Genomic DNA, 14,946 nt, shown 5'->3' on the forward strand with positions numbered 1-14,946 from the left:
CTGGGTTTAGAAAACTAAAACTCTTTACAAATATATATGCATATATTTTATGCACAGATGTTTATGGATTATATATAGCTAAATGTTTGTGTGTGTATTTTTTATGTCGAAGAGAGTAAAAAATATATATATATAGGAAATGTACAAGTGTATCCGAATGTTAAATCCTCCTTTATTTGAGGATGTGCTATTTCAGGTGATTTTCAATACATATGTAAAATGGGAGTAATCAACTCAGACATGCTTTTACCAAACATTTGCTTGGTACCTGCCAAGCATTGTATTAAATGCGGGGGGTGGGGAGAGTGATGCTAGATACAAGTCTTATCTACAGGTGTATACAGCATAGTGGAAGGATATAAATATTAGATATAAATATCTAAATAAAATGTTATAATAAAATATTAATGCATATTTATTCATTATTAGTACCTATCACTCACTCTCAAATAGTAATAGATACTTACATTTGTTTTCATCTGTTATAATCACACCCAGAGATTACTTGAGTGATCTAGGTAAAGTGAAAGTCTAAGAAATATTGTTGATTACATGAACCACTAAATTGCTAAATTACTAGTGCAGTATCTTTATGGTCAACAATTCTGATAAATAGGATTAGTTAACCAAATAAATAAAGACACAGTTTTGATTGGTTACTATATTGCAAATCTGTTGGTAAGAACAGGTTTCTGAAGCATGACATTTAGATTTCCCATGTAAGAATATCTGCTCTAGGGGCACCTGGATGGCTCAGTCCAGTAAGCACCTGACTTCAGTTCAGGTCATGATCTCAGGCTACGGTTCCGTTACTGAGTTTGAGCCCTGCGGCAGGCTATCTGCTGTCAGTGGGAAGCCCGCTTCACATCCTCTGTCCTTCTCTCTCTCTGCCCCTCCCCTGCTTGCTCTCTTTCAAAAATATATCAACATTTATTTTTTTTTATGTTTATTTATTTTTGAGAGAGAGAGACAGAGCACAAGAGGGGGAGGGGCAGAGAGAAAGGGAAACACAGAATCTGAAACAGGCTCCAGGCTCTGCAGCGTCAGCACAGAGCTCGACTCGGGGCTCGAACTCACGGACCGTGAGATCATGACCTGAGCCGAAGTCGGACGCTTAACCGACTGAGCCACCCAGGCGCCCCAAGGGTGACTTTGTTTTAAATAGAGAAACTAAGATTATGGGTAAACCCATCAAATACAAACACAAAGAACACAAACACGTTAATATATCTGTCATTCAAACCAGGATATTCAGATAGGAAACAGGCCTATTATTTAGGACTTTGGAGAAAGAAGATCAGATTGTGACATGAAGCCCATTACCCATTTCCCTTGTCTTGCTTCCAGGAAAAAGTATTCTCAGGTCTGGGTGTATTTGCCTGGGGACAGTTGCCAACACATTTATGCCCAGAATAATTTGACTATGCTAGTCACCTCCAAATCTCCATATCCAGGTAAAATTGTATAAAATAGACTTAGATTTCAGTCACAGGATTTTTGAAAAGCAGAATGTATTATGTCTACCACATCGGCCACACTATGTGGGTACAGTTCTATGAACTTAATACTCCTTTCTCCTGTCTGTTTCACATCAGTCCCATTCTCTACGATTTTCCAATACAAACAGGGGTTTTAGTTAATATTGATTCAAAAGCTTTATATTTTATAAGATGCCAGTAATCATCAATTAAATTTTTCTTACACTAGTATTTTATCTGCTCTCTACCATTTCTTTTGTCCCAGTCTCTTTGCTATATATAATTCTGAGAATGGAGGTCTTGAAATAAGACAGTTTCATTCTTATTCTATATCTTTATTAATACTTGGAAAAAATTAAGACATGAACCAGTACCATTAACAAGTTGTCTTTTTTTAATGATAAAAATTATCAAGATATATATGCCAAGCCAAGTATTGAAACTGGAAATGACCCCAGAGATCATCTTCAACTTATTATTTTTTTAATATAAAATAAGACAAAATGATAATAACAATAAAACTCAAACCCAAATATTTATACTTATATCACCTAGCTTAGCCAGATTTTTATAGAACCAGGACAAAAACTCATGCCCCACGATATCTATGCTTATCTCATTCCATGGTAAGTCTCACCTGTATGTCACCTAACTTCAAAGTTAACTACAAAATGAAGTTCTAGATAGAATGCTTTGTCAACATTGCTTAAAAAAATAATATTCTGCTCTTGAACAGGCCTGCTAAAATAAGGAATTTTTGTTTCAGTATGATGTTTTGGAGCCTTTACTTAATAACCAAGTGAAACTTTATTTTTAGGTTGAGAGACATTTAAAAATTCTTATGCTTTATTTAAAATACGTAAAGGTTAAATGTGTTTTAAAAATATTTCCCCCAATGCCTCAGAATATGACATATATATAACATCAAAGGAACTTAAAATATCATTTCCCCCATGTCAATAAGCATGATATACTTAATTGATTAGAGCATCATGCTGTGGTGTGTGAGGTTAGGGTTGGGAAATAGTCATTGCCTCCATCTTTCACTATTTTAGAGAGTAGGGGGTTTATTAGACTCCCTCCTCAGGAGGGTTCATATCAGGCTAGATATTTTCTATTCCTCCTCTGCACACTTCCTGGTCCCTCTTATGTAAGGAGAAATTCTTGATCTGATTGTGAAATTGGTGAGAAAATGACATCCACTGACACATATCCAATGTAGTGTGTATACCTATGGAGAGTCATTTGCAATAAATCTAAATAGCAGAAGCAGCCCAGACTGTTTCTTACCCTCCAGAGCCACCAGGAATCCATTGTATCTGATTCTGTGACAATTGCTAGGATTCTGACAGGCCCAACTTCTTTTCCTCTTTTGTACTTTCTGCTCTGTTATATTTATTAGCTGCTTTGATCCCCCCCATGTAGCTGTCCAGGTAAGTGTCTTCATCTCAGACACAATTTCTGCAACAAGAGAATCCTACAAGTTAGACTCCATTGGGTTAGTAGATGGATGGTGGACAGGGTTAACACAAAGAAGCTCCATGTTTGTGTGGAATCCAAACTGTGTTCTCCAATTTCCCGATAATAGGCACTCTTGTACATTTGAGTGTTACTGTGCTTTTATATGGTGAATTAAAAATGTTGGTACTGTATTTTGTTGTTGTTTGGCACTGGTATTCATTTCCGGTAAGAAACCTAACCGAGAAGGGGAACTGATTCTGCACCCATTTTGAAGAATATTGAGTTTATACATCTGAATCCCAACTTTCTTTTCTCCTCCTCTATCCTAAAAACAAACAAACAAACAAACAAACAAACAAAAAACACCCAAGTTTTAGAACATAATATTCATTAGTTGAATAAGGAATATAACATCAAGGGAGTGATTATTGTATTTTTTATTCTTAAAAGTTTAGAAGCGTGTTCTGAAGATGCACTTTGATGTGTTGGAGTGCGGGAGGGGATGAGAGGAAGCTACTATTCAATATATGCTATATAATATTCAAACATGAATCTTCATTTTCAGACTTTTCCCTTGGGTTCACTTATGTCTAAAGAGGAAAAAAGGCAAGCCAGAAAATAGGATAATCTTACAATTTTAACTGCGAATATTTATATAATCTTATCTATCTATGCTAGCTTAAAATGTAGACAGTCTTCTAAAACACCAAAGAGCTATTGGTTTTGTTCCTTTTTTGCTAGATAACTTTCTAAAATATAAGAGCTGAAACTAGCAAACAAGTTGTGTAGGATGGGTATAGCTGTTTCAGATAGCATGCTTTTCAGATTAATTGGAGTCTGGAGATGATATCCTCAGACTCTTCTAGAAAGAAGGAAAGGCTCACGATATCATACAATTTAATCAAATAATTGGCCTATCGCTAGCAAATCACATAGGATGAAATGCCATGGATTCCTAGGTGCTAACTTTATCCTTCATTTTACCAGATTTCTCTCTATATTTTCTTTCACCTGAAATTTCTTTATACTGTAATGTTACTTTAAAGATATTTTATGCTTTTCATAAACCACATCATATCTATTGTGGAGCGACATGAAGCATAGTTGTTAAAATATGTTTCTGTCCAGTTTTAAAGACTTCAGCTTGCTCTTCGATGAGCTTTTTATGCTTTATATAACCAAACTAGTACTTCAAAATTCAATCAACTTTACTTTGAAAAACTGTCTCAGTACTTACTGTTGAAACATTTTTTTCTAGAATTGATTATTTTATAGGTGCCTACATTTGATATCTTTAGCAGTATAGATGGAGTTTTGGAGAGGTGTAGAAAATATTTATTTTAATATGTATATAGTGCCAGTCTGTAACCTCAGTAATAGTATACTTATTTTCAATTTTAAAGTGATTTTCTTGATTTTTTTCTCTTAAGATTTTATTTGACAATATTTTCACAGAAAAAGGAACAGAATAAAATAGATTGATTTAAATATCACCAAAATACGCTTGCTTCTGTGTAAGATGAGTTTTTTGCAAAGCAATCCACACAAAATGAGATGCAGATAAATGTCCTTGTTGCAAGATAGGTGATAGGGAATTAGAGTAGATAAGAGAAGCCAGAGAGAACGTTGTTTTATAAGAAGTTTGCTATAAATTTCCTTTGTTCCTGGAAGTTTCTAAACTCAAGTTTCAGAAACATAACTCTCTTGGTTTGTCATTTATCTTCCATAGACATACTTTAATATGTGTTTTTCCAGGATGCCCCAGAATGAAGTAGATCAACATTTAAGCCACTCTTGCTACAGATTTAATACAAATTCAATTTCATGTTTGACCTTTATTTTTATGACTGAAGTATTTGTCTCCATACAACCTTTCACCTTTGAGTAACTGGTTTTAAAGTCTTTAAGATGCATTAAATACCTAACTTGGAGCCAAACTACTTTCAAAAATTTAGAATTTCCAAAGTACAATTATTACTGAGTCATTAATGTTTTCAGAAATCTCCATAATGTAAAAATTGTAAAAATAATATCATCATTAAGTATTGCTCTTCGAATAATTTTACAGAAATGCAGTAATAATTCTTTGGAGAAGGGCTCCCACGGGGTTGAGGCTCAGACCTCTGAAGATACGGTGCTATCCTATTCCGTTAGGTGGTAATTTTTCTAAGTGCGAATCTGATACCGTTTCTTTATTTGTCTGTTTCTTTATTTGTCAGTATACTGTTGATTGCCTGCCCCTCTCACTTTTTAATTTTGGCACACTTTGTTATTCTGTTTTCTTTTAACGGTTATCTTTATTGGTTTATCCGAACATATCTTACATCCGTGAAACACTGAGAAGACATGATGAGGCTGATTCTAGCAGTAACAAAATATGTTCGGTGCGGGGACAACCCTAAGAGGAAGGCAAATGCTATTCGTGCTTTCATTTTCTGAGAGGCTTGTATCAGCAAAACCTAACAGAAAGTCAGTGCTCCAGCATAGCCCCGCAAATAGAAAATAAAAATGTTAAATAACTGACCTAGACCATCCTCTTGCTGTTCAGTATCCACATGCAACCTTGCGAGGATCTTCATACTTCATCCACTAACAACTTAGTCTGATAAGATGCAATGATACTTTGAGTAAGTGTCCTCTCACCTTCAAAAGCTATAAAGGTATCCGTCTCTGCCTGTTGTTAATTCAGTCACGATCCTAATGGACCTCTACCAGACAATTGAATGAGTGCCACCAGCCTTCCCATTGAACCCATACCAAAGTTTAACAGCTCAGCGAAACTGTGATGACCCAGTTTACATACAGATCCATGTCTAATAACAATTTATCTACCTATCTATGCATTCACCCTGTTTTCCCTTACTCTCTCCCTCCATGGCTCATTCACTCTTTAATTTTCTCACTATCTGGCTTTTTCTATTTGAAAATCTTAAGTAATTTAGAAGTTGATAAAAAAAATCGAGGGGGAAGAAAAAACAAATATAGTTCATGTCTATATCAGCTAAATTAAAAAAAAAAAGTTTACAAAGTGTATAGATTTCATTTGTTAGGAAAATTAGACCCAGTGTCAGGAATTAACAATAAACTTCTTGACATTTTTGCTATCTTGTAGGTATTTGTCTTTTACCATTATTTTTTTTTCTTAAGAAATGGATTAAATGAATGTATTTCTAATTACATTATCATTTTCTTTCTTGATTATCAGACAGGGCATAATTGATGAAGGTGTTGAAGTTATAAAGGCAAAACAGGAAACATTTTATAAATGATACCACAGTCTAAGGTTCCACTTCTTTGGAGTTGAGCCATTGAACTTTTAAGAAAATTGACTAACATAATGTATATAAAGAATGATTCCAATTCAAACCAGCAGGGTCATTACATATAATCACTCCACTCTTAAAAGGTCATATTGAAGTCATAGAAAATATGTAAAGGAGAAATAAGTAAATAAAATAAGAAAACCATGAGGCATAGAAAAATAAGAACATACGAAAAAGCTTGGAAAAACTCCCAGGAGAAAGCAGATGGCAGTTGGTCCAATTACGTTAATTAGTTTTTATAATGAATAATGTTTATATAATCATACTACTATAAATGTTACTTATCAATGTTTAATTCTTAGAGGTACCGCATAGAAAAATCCTGATAACCTGAATTATAGCTCCAGAAGAGAATATAAATGTGACCTAAACTAAAAAATAAAATAAAATAAGAATAATAAAACTAACACACATAGAGAGACAAAAGGAATATTAATTAGCCAAATGACCTCCCATTTTATATTTGAGGTTCGATGTGCTCTAGCATTTACATAAATCAAACAGGAATGCAAATGAATTATATTTAAACTAATAAAGGTAACCATTAAAAGAAACAAGAATACCAAAGTATGCCAAAATAATAAAGTGAGAGGAAGAAGCAGTCAATAATATATGGATAAATAAAAGGAGAACTGAAGTAATATACTTGCACTTATAACAATTACTACTCAGTAGCAAGTGTTTAACCTAGAACAATTTGTCACCCATTCCTTGTCTTTTTGACCTTGACATATTTGACAGACACAGCAAATTTGTAGGCAGAATACCTCTCAATTTGGGTTTGATTGGTGTATCCTCATATTCAGATTCAGGCAGGATTTCAAATGAATGATAGCACACTATTATTTCAGGAAGCATATGGTATCAGATTGGTATAATATTAGTTTGTTGCAATATTGGTGATATTAATTTTAATCACATATGTAGGGTAGTTTCTGTCAGGTTTCTCTGTTGCCAAGTTGCCCTTTCTGTGCTGCAATTAATTAATAATTCGTTGGGGATACTTTGGTAGTTTCCACTGTGGATTAGATAATATTGTTTTGATTTCAAATTTCTGGACTTTTATCACCTATTATATCTATATATGAGAATGTGCTTGTTCTTACAAAATACATGTGCCATCGAGAAGTAAAGGAGTATAGTATTCCCAACGTAATCCCAAATAGTTAAGAAAAAAGAAAATGTGTACATATAAATACATACATAGAGACAGAGATGAAATTAATGCTTTAAAGTGTGAGAATTAGTGAATCTGAGTGAAAGGTATCTGGAAGCTCCTCATACTATTGCATTTTCTTTGTAAGTTTGAAAATAATACAAAATAAAATAAAATGTTATTAAAGTAAAAGGAAATTGTTTGAAGTTTGGCCCATGCATTGAGGATGGGGACAGGGAAATGAACTCTGCATTGTCTCTTATTATATGCATTAATTCTTGAAAGTAGGCAAAACAATTTAATAATAAAAATTTACTTCGGGGAGCTTGGGTGGCTCAGTCAGTTAAGCGTCCAACTTTGGTTCAGGCCATGATCTCACAGCTCATGAATTCATGCCCTGTGTCAGGCTCTGTGCTCACAGCTTGGAGACTGGAGCCTGTTTTGGATACTGTGTCTCCTTCTGTCTCTCTCTCTCTGCCCTTCCCCCACTCGTACTTTGTCTCTCTCTCTCTCTCAAAAATCAATACACATTAAAAATCTTTTGAAACAAAATTTACGTACTTAGCACAATCCATGGCACATAGTGAAGACTGAACGAGTGGTCTGTGATTAGTGTGGTTATTATTCAAGAAGGAACAAGAGAAAACAGTTGTTCTCCATTGTTGCTAAAAGGAGACTTTGAGGATGCGATTTATGAAGTAATTGATGATTGATTGTCTTGGATAGAACTGGGACCCTCAGTCTGCCGGATCTACTGCAAGCCTTTGAGCTACCATTATGGCACAGGTTACAAGGAAGACATGAAGACACTAGGACTTGCATGTCGTAATTACCTATTTATGGTCTGAAAGAGATGCCAGAAAAGATCCCATCCCTTGACAATGTGGCGATAGTCCAAAATCAATTCTTCTAGTTTCCTTGAAGAAACTGAGAATGATATGCCCGTGTTCTTTCACATTCATTTCTTTGAAGTGTGGGCTTAGTGAATGAAACTTGGGAAACTTAGCAGTTTCTAAATGGAAAGATGTTCCTTTTCTTATTTCAAACAAAGGTTATTGAAAATTCATGTTTAATAAAGATAAATATGCAGAGGGGATTAGCATAAAAGGAGGTTTGCCATGCTTAAAGCCCATGTCTGCTTTAGAGTAAATCAAGCAAGGTAATATTGGTGGGATAAAATTAAGACACAAATGAAACCTGGTATTAATTTGGAATTCGTTATCATTTGTGTTGTGGAATGTAAAAGGGAACAAAGTAACACAAATAAAATAACAAAAAAGGAAAATATATCTAAAAAGAACAGAAAATGTGTAAAAATTAAGTAATAGCTCTTCATATGTGGGCAGAATATAAGTAAATAAATTTTACTGCCTTCAGTAATAATTATACACTGTGTAGATATTTTTCACTTCAAAGTGTGATCTGAGAGGCTTTTCCCTCATCCACCCAGCGTTCACAGTGTAGTAAGAACCATTTTAGGAATGTCTTCAGGGCTACAGCATTTAACCATTTGTAGCTTTTGAGTGTTGTTTGAAGTTTGTAAATAGTGCCATGTACAGAAAGCTAAATTTAGTGACTACAGTGTGAATAAGAGAGAATCAAAATAGATAATATGATTAGAGATAACAAACGTTATGAAATATGCAATGTTATGCAAGGTTGAAATTCTTGCTTAACTTATCAAAAGGGGACTAAAAAGGGGAAGCGCTAATTGGTTTTTAATGTAAGTACTTTGGAACAAAGGCATTTTATTGGAAGTCACTGCACTGAATTAAAGTGCTCAATACAATATACAGTATAAGCCAGCGGATGTTTGAACAAACTACTTTTGACATTTTGCGGCCATCCCATTAATTCATTTACATATTCAACAGCCATAAATTACATACCTGCACACACCAGACCCTGTACTAGTGGTGATTAAGTTTTATCCATTGCTTTTGATTCTGTGTCAGACACTGTTTGGGGGAGCCTATTTCTTCATATATGTGGAAACTGAGATTTAGTTAAGTTACTTACCCAAAGTCCCGCAGCTAGAAGTGGTAAAAAACAGATCTGAACCTACGTAATTTGATTCCAGAGTTAACTACATATAAACAGTTTACTATACTTCCTGGGATATGATATATTCCCCCCACCCCACCCCCCAAAAAAACTACTGTGACAAAGAATAGAATTATAAATAGGAAATCCTGAAATGAACATGATCTGTATTAGTGTGCAAATGTGAACATTTTTTTTTTTTTCCAGAAGCAAAGGGAAGAAACAAATAGTTTAAGGGACAGAATAGTGTAGGTGTAAAGAGTACTCGTGGAGTCATATATGAATCAATCCTGTATCTATTGCTTACTTAATGAGAAATTTAGGGCGAGTTACTTAACATTCCTAAGACCCAACTCCATTATTTCTAGAGTGAGAAATTTAATAACAATTCCTACCAAACAGAAATGTTTTGGAGATTAAGTAAAACAATGCATGAGGCTAAAGCAGTATTAGGTACTAATGGATATTAGGCTATTCTGGGGGTTTCAAGACAATATCCCTCCTCTCTTCCTGAGTTCTGAACCAACTGAAAGAGGCAAAGAAAGATGGAGAAGAAAGTGACATTTCTGTTAGTAATAAATCTGCTATTGGAGAATATTGGGAGCCAGTGAATTCCTAATACTGAATTCCACAAAGAAACAGTCTTTACCATACGTGTCACCGACAGGACAGCGTATCTTCAGCTCTTCCTACTTGAGGAGTCTCCTTATAAAGTAGCAGGAAAGAACATTCCAGGATGCTTACTTCCTATGGACAGGTAGCTCACAACGAAAGGAGAAAATGCTCCAAGTATGCATGGTTTATCTGTACTAAGTGAACTGTTCAGTTAAGCTAGTCACCTCCCCTCTGAGAATGAATGAGGAAATGAAGAAGTTACTAGAAATGTAACTCTCAGGTTGATCAGTTAACATGGAAATTAGAGGCGACACGAGTAGAAATGTTAAAGGTACAATTATTCCCATTATTAATGCAAGAAAACTCAGGGGAAAAATCATGGAATCACAGAAAATAAATGGAGTTTAGGTGAGTGCTGAAAAAGGATCAGATTTTAATGGGTATGAAAAGAGAGAGAGAGAAAATAAAAAGATACTGTGCTAAAGAACAACACATGCTGAGGCACTCAACAGTAAGGATTTAGTCTACTTCAGAACGGTCAGAAATTTAAAGTGGGAAATGGGAAAAAAGTTACCGATGTGAAAAGAAGTAATAGGTAATGTAGAAGAGGAAGAGAGGGGGCTGATGTTGAAGGAAACTTAATGCCATTTCAATAGGTTTGGGCATTACCATGTATAAAAAGGGAATTAATCAAAATCTTTAAAAGAAAAGCATTGTTTAGTTTTTGTTGTTGTTGTTGTTGTTGTTGTTTTTAATAATTCCTAGAGCACTGTAAGATGAAAGAAAGGTAGCATAGGCTGTTTTAACATTCCACATGAAAGATGATAGTAACTCTGGGATTAAGTAAGATTTAGCACAATTTTTAAAAAAATAATATAGTATTTGAAATTTGATTGGATTGAGATGAAAAAGAGAGAGCTAAAGAGAAAAAGACAAATAGTTCAATTATTGTTCCCTGGTTAATTGCTCCAAATATGAAAAATATCAAGAATAGGGAAGAAAAATCAAGAATAGAAAGAAATATAGTGAAAATTAGCACAGTAGGTTTGAAATAACAAGACTTTAATAATTACAAAAATGAGTTTAAATCCAAGTGGTATCCCTTATTATGTGTGTAATCTTGAGTTAATTACTCAAATTCTCTGATTCACAGTCTTAATATCTATATTGTAGATAACCAGTCAGAATATTTTAAAGGATTAGAAACATTATTAGTTCAGGACTCCCTGTTTGGGTCCTTTGGCATCTTGGCATGATTGAAATAACTTAAGAGATTATTAAAAACTAAAACATCTGCCAGGACTCTAAAGAAGTAAGAATACAACTTTCACTTTTCACCTAGTTGAAATGAGGATACAGCTTGGACATACTTACAGAAGGTAAAAATAGTAATTATTTCTGAAATGTAAGAATTTTATAACTATCTCCTACTTTCACCTCCATTTTATTCCATTACTATCACAAATAGAGACATTATGGGTTGGAGATCAGGGATCTTTCTCCCAAGAAATTGACTCATGATGAGCCTACTGATGGGAAAAAGAATATATTTTTAGTAAGATATGCTCTTATTTTATGTTCTGTCAAGAACATAAAAAAAAGCAGTTGATTTTTAAGTCTATTAATCAGTCTAGCATAAGTATTTTTTTTAATCTTCTGAATTAAGATCTCTATAGGTGAGTCTCCATAGTTTATTTTGATTGGACAACACGGCTTTAGATTGAGCACCACACATTTCTTTGAAAATCAAATAATGTGTGCATAATTTATGCTACCCTCCATAGAAAATATCAAAAGTAAATTAAAAAAAAAAAAAGCTTTATGGGCAGTAGCCATGGAATTCACCCTAGTTGAACTAACCTTCCCATAGGTAACAATTATAAAATGTATGGAAAAAAAGTTTTAAAAAATTATTTGAAAGCACTGGAGAATGATGACAAGATAGCACTAGAAATTTTTATTCTTGAAGGATAGGAAGTGTAAAGCTAATATTTTGAATTTACAGCTCTCTGCTATAGGACACTCCCCACTCTGCACACAATTCAGACAGCACAAAAGCAGAGGCTATTGGATGAGATGTCAGAATACAGATTTTCAGAGCTGGAAGATCAGATGGAAAGATCCCTTTAAAAGAGGGATCTGCATTTAAAATTTTCCCAAATACTGGGAAGCCCACTAAACATACATCGGGAAGACCCCAGTGGGTCTTGAATAAAACCATCAATAGAAAGCTCAAAGAACTGAGTGAAGAATCAATTTATTGCCAACAAGGATGGGGTAAAAGTTCATAGGTTAATTCTAAAAGAGGTCTTCCTAAATTAGCAGACACAGACCATACATAAATGAATGTGCATGGCTAGAGTCCAGTAATTATTCACAAAAAAATAAGCAATAGTCCAGATTTGGGTATAGTTTGCTGATTTCTGATGTAAGTTACCATCTGAAAGAATTTTCAGGCCAAAAACAAGCCAAAATGAAAGAAGTTGAACAAAGTCAAACAGAAGATAATTCAATGAAACCAAAAGCTGGTTCTTTGAAAAGAATTTTAAAAATAAAATAACTCTAGTTAGAATGATCAAGAAATACAGAGGTAAAATACAAAACATTGGTATCCAGAATAAAAAGATTACATTACTACAAACCCTATAGAAACTACAAGGAGATAAGCCAATAGAGTGAACCACTCTGTGCCCTGTAAATTTTACAACTTAGATAAAAATTGTGTGACATGGAGTGGTGTCCTGTAAGTTAAATGAATGATCAGCTAGGTCAAGTTCTGAAAGATTGCCGTTGAATTTAGAAATGCAGAGGGTACTGTGAACATGCCCAAGTTCAATGTCATACTGGGTGCAATTTCTGATTGGAGTAGATTCAAGAGAGAATGAAAGGAAAAGAATCAGAAGGAAAAAAATGTGTACTGCTTTTTCAGGTTGTTGTATAAAGGTAACATGTAAATAATCTTGTTTTATGGGCTCGAGTATGGCGGCATATCTATAGTATCCCAAGATAAAACATGGATTGAGTGCAACCCCAATGCAATCCATTCATATCATAGGAAAAAATTGCATTTAACCCAACTTCAGGGACCTGTTGTGTGAGTTTCTACCCTAGTCCAACTTGGTCTGTGTCCTCGTTTAGTTAATCTCTATTCGCTGCATCAACCAATGGTCCCTTACTCTCTGACTTCATGAAATTGAGTTTAGCCAAATGAAAGGGAGGTAAGGGTGGGAAGAGGGAAAGATATTAAGTTATTTATTTTCCTAGCTCAGCATCCCCTTCCAGGCCTTAAGTTAGCAAAAACATCCTGGAGATGATAAGGGCTTTCCACTGTAGGCTTCTCCACCTTTCTTGCTTTCTTTTAACCCTGTCTAAACCTTTGCAAATAATCCCTTTATTAAAATATTCTGTTACTTTGTGTCTTTTTTTTTATTACAGGGGGAGCCTTAACTAAAACAATCTCACTATTTATCCTTGATAATTTTTACATGATTTGGTTAGGCATTTAAAATGTTTTTCTTACTGTAATGTTCAAATATGGAAAGGTAATTTACATTACTTTTTTATATGCTAAAATTATGTAAAGGATTTCAAATATTATATTTTCTCACAAAACATTATTTGCCAAGAAAATGTTCTTAGCAAGATATATATGGGTAATTTTAATAAATAAAGCATTCAAAATTAAAAACTTTCTAGGCATTGTGCTAATTAGGAGAATACAAAGAGTGAATTTCAACTATATGTCTATGTGAGAGTTTTAACTTTAGCAATAGTTTCTTTGTAACACTATAAAATAATTTTATGTAGAATGATGATTTTTAAATACTATTTTGGATTTTGCTTCTTTTTAGAACTGTTGTAAGAGCTGTTTACAGGCCATATAAAAATTCATCTCATTCCTCAAAACTGAGTTTTTAAATGGCTAAGCTATTGCCAAGCATGAATATCCGTGTTTTTCACCAGATGTAATTTTTAATTACATTTGGCTCTTTCCAAGTAGCAAAAGCATCCTCAAAAAAAAAAAAAAAAAAAAAGAGTTGTCACCAATGATAATATATGGAAAATTTGCCTTAGGTTTATTTACAAAACATAATAGCTTCATAATTAAAATATTCAGAGGCTGAAGATAGATATCACGGAGTAAATCCCAGCTCTGTCACTTAGCAAGCAGATGACCTTGATCAAGATATGTATCCTTTCTGTGACCTGGTCTCTCCTTCTATAAAATGTGGATAATAGTAAGCTTTTTATAAAAATTGAATGAATTTTTATTGATACAACACTTTGAACACCAGCTAGACCATTCCAAATACTAAATAAATGTTAGCTGAAGGGATTTAAACATGAGTGTTTCTAAAGAGTATAGAAATGACAGTTATAGTACAACCAAATATAGCAACAGAATGTACACTTTTGCAGTGGAAACTATTAATTTTGAAATATGTATTCTGTTATTATTATTAATTATTATTGTTATTATCATATAACTTTATCAAAAACATACCAATTTTTTTTTAGTGTGGTAGAAACGTTTGGGGATTTTCCTTGTCAAAACATATTATTCCTAGTTTTAAATAAATCTAAATAACATAAAAGACAAAACAAGCACACAAGAAGTTTTATCTATATACTTATATGCCATCTATGTATTATTTACATTTATATATGCTATCTACTATTGGCTGTTAAAGCAAATACCTTATTCGTCTGTGTAATATATTAATACCATACATTATTAAAAAAAGTAATATTTGAAAATCTCTTGTACCCAGTGTTAGGGAAAAGCAAAATATGTAAGATTTGTGTTGAATATTAAACGCAAACACACACACACACACACACACACAAACGGACACCTGGATGGTTCAGT

This window comes from Panthera uncia, chromosome B1, assembly GCF_023721935.1.
Source record: "Panthera uncia isolate 11264 chromosome B1, Puncia_PCG_1.0, whole genome shotgun sequence".
Lineage (NCBI taxonomy): Eukaryota > Metazoa > Chordata > Mammalia > Carnivora > Felidae > Panthera > Panthera uncia.